A 5,578-nucleotide genomic window follows, 5' to 3' on the forward strand; every position below is an offset into this window, starting at 1 on the left:
TACCTCAAGTCGTCGAAAGGATTAAGAAAATCGAACTAACGCAACGAGTTATGGTTTAGAACGCCTAAAAATGAACAATTACATCCGGCATATAAGAAAGTAAATTAGAAAGGACTCGGAGCGGGTTGGGCGGGGGCGGTGGCGGCGTGGGAAAAGGGGGGCACGGAGCATGCGCGGCGCGGCAGGAGGGCGGCCCGGCCAGCGCCCGCCCCAGCGCGCCCCGCCGGGGTTCTGTCTTGGCTCCCCGCGGACCCTGGAGCACTTCTGCTCAGAGTCCGGGTCCGGATGCTTCTAGGGCTCTGGTCTCAGTGTTCGATCCACCACACCCCCCCAAGGGGACAGGAGGGGCAACATGGGCTTTACGTCCATCCAGTCATCAACCCCTCCATCTGGGATCTACCAGCCCCCCCCCCCCCTTTGCAGGGCAGCTAGCGGCAGAGAGACCAAGCCACTTGAGCCAGGAGGACAGAGATGAGAAAGTGAGGGGCAGCGAGAGGGTTTGGGGGAGGGCCGTGTGCAGGCAGGTGGAGGGGAGAGAGGATGAGAGCAGGGAGTGAAGAGCTGCTGGATTCAACTTCTTTCCCTCAGGCCCCCCATGTGACCCGCAAGCCTTCAAGCTGGTCTGCAGAGTAGGCATTTGGGTGCCTATTTACCCACGTGGCAGAACCAGGACTGAAATCCAGGGCTGACTGGGGACACATGCTGTCTTGGCAATGATGAGTTTCCGAAAAGTTGGGAATCTGAAAAAGGCTGTCAGAGAAAAGCAACCAGGAAAACCAGGCACCCTGCATGGTCCGCCCCTCCCCCAGCCCCAGGCCACTGGGAACTGAGCAGGAGCTGGGCTCCTCTCTGCTTCTCATTACAAAACAAGGAGAACCTGGGCCTCAGCGAGAAGCCCTCAGCAGCCCCCTCGCTTAGGGGGAGACCTGAGACACCCACTTAGAGTGCTTCTAGCTGTGGGGAGCAGGGCTCAGGGCATTTCCCTGGAGCAGAGGCAGGGAGACCACTTGTGGCCCTTGTCTGTGGACCCTGCTGCCCAGTCTTGTCCTCTCACTGGGGGGTAGGGGAGGGGGTGGGGACCCTGGCTGGGCAGGCATGAGCCTGGGCTCTCAAAATGTAGTGGGGAGAATGGTGGCCCCTCAAAAGATATATGCGCACCCTAACTCCCAAAACCTGTGAATGTGACCTTTTCCAGAAAAAGGGTCTTTGTGATGAAGTTAAGAATCTTGAGATGAAGTCATGCTGGAATATCCAGGTGGGCCCTAAATACAATGACAAATGTCTTCAAAAGACAGAAGAGCCTGGCAGGTGTGGCTCAGTGGTTGAGCGTTGACCTATGAACCAGGAGGTCACGGTTCCATTCTCGATCAGGGCACATGCCTGGGTTGCGGGCTTGATCTGCAGTGGGGGGCATGCAGGAGGCAACCCATCAATGATTCTCTCTCATCATTGATGTTTCTGTCTCTCCCTCTCCCTTCCTCTCTGAAATCAATAAAGATATATTTTAAAAAATAGAAGAAACAGAAGAAAGACATAGACCCGGGAGAAAGTCATGTGAAGGTGGCGCCAGAAATGAGAGACCTCTTCTAGAGCCATTGGAGGTAGGGCAGCCCTGCTGACACCTTAATTTTGGGTTTCTGGCTTCCAGAGCCATGAGGAAATAAATTCCTGTTGTTTTAAGCTATCTGGTTTTTGGTAATTTATTGCAGCAGTCCAAGAAAACTCATACAAGAGGGAATGGGCTGAGCTCAGATCCCTTGCAAGCTAATTTCTAGAAAGGGGCTGGGCCTTTGCACCCACATCAGCTGGTAGTAATTGGATGTGTGCTGGGAGCGACCTTGGGTGAGGCAGCTCCTTTGGCCTTGGGCAATTCCTAGACAGCATTGGCATCCAAGCTTCACCAAAGGAGGGGAGTGAGAGCAGGCCGCGAGGGGGGCTCCCAGAGTGTACTCCACATCCACTGCAGTGGGAGTGACCTTGTGCTCTGAATATGTAGTTGTAATAGGGCTATAAAAATAAAGGCGGGGAGACAATGCACAATTGTCTTAACCGTTTGGGAGTTACCTTATGGCTGGTGGGAGCATTACTACAGTCAGCCAAAAGTGATAGACTAATGACGAAATACTGATAAACCCACAATTGGATAGGGAAAGAAATTTCCCTACTGGATTTTCAATATTTTGTTAAAAAAAAAAGAATTTCAAACACATGCCCAGCCAGCCTAGACAGAGTAATATAATGAAAGTCCGCGGACACACCAGTCAGCTGCTATCCACACAGGGCCATCTCTCCCCATCCACCTCCTTTTATTGTGGTTGGAGGCTCAGGACCTTCTTTGAGAGAATTGGCCTCATCCCCTGCAGGCAGGAACGGCTCCCTGAGGGCAGCGACCCCAGATTCACCCACTCTGCAGTAGGTACCCTGGACCCCAGTGGAGAAAGCGCCTGGATAAGGGGTCCGGGGCAAGAAAGCCCCTTCCTCAGGAGGGAAGCATCTGAGCCAGGTCCTTTATTGGCTTCTCAGTCCATTCTGTTAATGTTGGTGTTTCTTTTTTTAAAATATATTTTATTGATTTTTTTACAGAGAGGAAGGGAGAGAGATAGAGAGTTAGAAACATCGACGAGAGAGAAATATCGATCAGCCGCCTCCTGCGCATCTCCTATTGGAGATGTGCCCGTGACCGAGGTACATGCCCTCCACCGGAATCGAACCTGGGACCTTTCAGTCCGCAGGCCGACGCTCTATCCACTGAGCCAAACCGGTTTCGGCGTTGGTGTTTCTTAATAGTATGAATGTTAGAGGCTTCATACTACTTAGTGAAACATGCATCAATAGAAATGATCCATTCTGAGAAACTGAGAGGAAAAAAGATTTAAGAAAACCAACAGAACAGAACCTCAGTGAGTTGTGGGACAATATAAAAAGGTCTGACACGTGTATTGGGGATCCCAGGAGAAAAAAAAACCATTAGTAATCTCTCTGACATAAATAAATATTACATATCTACCACTCTAGTCTACATACTTAAATCCAAGAGTCACCACTGGTAAACAATGTCCGTCTGGGGAATGATTAGCTCGTGATCACACTGCATCTCCAGCGGTAACTGACTCTGTTGTCGATGGTGTGACTTTCTGCAGCAGTTTTAACTGGTGCAGGCCTATGTTCAGGCCTGCGCTAAGCCAGGCCCCAGCCGTGTGCGTTTGGTTGATCTCGGTGACTGGTGAATGCAGGCATCTACTAGACCTATTCAATATAAACTTAAAATTACAGTAATACATATAGGAAACTTTTTTGTGATATTAAACTTTTCATAAATAATTTTAATTACACAAACGTGTCTGCATAAGTAAAAACAGGTAAACTAATTTGTCAAATTTTTAACATGCATTCAGAAAACCTACTTTATTATATAACAAACTTTCAGCTTTAATGGACACCCCCTCGCCTGAATTAATCCATTATATGGAAGTTTTACTGTATTTTGTTATAGCTGCCTATATGGACTAAGGCAGTAAAAGGATAAACCTAATTTAACCATATAAAAATTACACTCAATGTTAATGGGTCATGAACTCCCATTAAAAGGTACAGATTGTTAGCATGAGGAAAAGGGCAAATATTTTGCTGTCTACAAGAGATGCAATTTAAAAATAAAGACTCAGATGAGTGGATAGTAAGAGGATCCAAAATTATATACCATGCAAAAAGTAAGCATAAGAACGTGGAAATGGCTACATTAATACTAGGCAAAACAAATTTAAAGACAAAGACTATTAAAGTAATGGGGGGGAAGGCTGAAGGCAGGATTCCCAGTGGGGGGTCCACTGGGCAATAACGACATATGTGTTAATCAGGAACACATCGAGTTTATAAATGTATTTGTGCTTTATAACAATAAGCTTAAAATATATAAAACAAAAGTTGGAGACAACTAGACAAGAAGTCCGTAAAAATATGTCTTATGACATTTTCAACCACAATAGAAAACAAACTATGAAGAAAAATTTCCCCATTTGCCACAACGGGCTCTCCATTCGCAAGTTTACTCCGCCAACTTCTCCATCTTGTTCGCACGTAGGCCATTTTGTCCATGGAGGGCCAATGGGTGTACTTGTTGTTTTTAGAATTTCAAGACTTGGTATATCAAGCTTCATTCTCCCCCTTCCCCGCCCCCCGGCCCTCGCCAATATGTTACTGTTACATATCTGTAACATATTGCCCCCTCACGTGCTTTTTCGGATCCAATCAGCCGCCCGGAATCCAGACACCTAGAACTTTCTGGGAAGCTCTCGAGGTCTTAAGACGGAAGAACTTGGGAGACGCCGCCCCTTGGCTCCTGGCTGCCCAGGAGAGGTGAGCTCTCCAGCTCCTGAGTCGTCCACTGAGGCCAAGAGAGTAAGGCCCCCCGGGGCAGGGAGTTGGCGGGGGACTCTTGAGCTGAAACTGGGGGTGGGCCCCTGGATAAGGGGGTCAGAGAGGAGGGCTAACACGTCGGGGTATATAGGAGCAGGAACCAGGAGCGGCCCGAGGGGGCCTGACGTTAGGATTCCCGGTAGGGGGTCCACAGGGTGGGTGCCGCTGGCTGCGAGGCGGGTAGATGGCGGCGCTCTGGTGTGGGGAGGCGGTGAGTGGTGTTAATGGCTAAGCGGACTGAGCGGTTGGAGGAGGGATTGTGGAAGGAAGGCCTCCCCAGTGCTGGAGTGGGGGCAATGACTGTGCTTTGAGGACTACGGAGTGGAGCGGCGGGGGGCCGGCGTTTGGGCCTCTACCGAAGAAGGGCTGCTGGCTGCGGTTGGGTGGGTGTGGGGCAGGCAGGCTGGCTCCCGGTGCCCCGACGTGAGGGGAAGATTAAAGCTTACTGTGGGGGTGAAGAGAGGGCTAGTGGCCAAGGTGGGGCAATCAGGGGGACCCTCGCGAGGGGGGGGCTTCCGCGGTGCGTGTGAGAGAGGCGGAAGGGAGAACACGGGCCGCCAGACTAGGAGGGCTGCTCCTGCCCCCGGTGTAGAGAGCGGACATGGGCGGGCTTCCAGCTCCAACGCATCTGGTGGGGGGGGGGGGGGCGCTCCAGGCTTCAGCGCTGCGAGGCGGGGGGCGGGGAGGGAGGGGCTCTCTGGTGAAGGGAGGCTAGACGGGATCGCTTAGCGTCCTAGCAGGTGTAGGTGCGGATGGGATGTCGTGAACTCAGATGGCGTACTGCTTCTGGGACCACAGGAGAGGAGGACTGGCTGCCGGTGTGGAAAACACGCGAGGGGACGGGGACCAATGTGAGGGCTGGGGAGGGGAGGCTCCCGGGAGGAGGCCAGAAAGGAAGGCTAACGTCTAAGAAACTGGGGGCGCTTGGTTAAAGGCGAGCGCCATCACCAGGCTCGGGGCAGGGCACAGCGCGGGAGGGCGCTTCTCAGGGCGGCAGACGGGGGCGCCCCCTGCGTCCAGGGAGGGAATGGACTGCAAAGTAGAGCCACTGGCTGAGGGTGGGAGAGGAGCCGCCTGGCTGGTGGGGAGCAGGTGATCTGGTGGAGGCGGTTGGATATTGAAAATGGAGTTGGCAGTGGGGGTGGGGTGGGAGGAGGGGAGC

This window comes from Myotis lucifugus, unplaced genomic scaffold (assembly GCF_000147115.1).
Source record: "Myotis lucifugus unplaced genomic scaffold, Myoluc2.0 scaffold_40, whole genome shotgun sequence".
In the NCBI taxonomy this organism is placed as follows: domain Eukaryota; kingdom Metazoa; phylum Chordata; class Mammalia; order Chiroptera; family Vespertilionidae; genus Myotis; species Myotis lucifugus.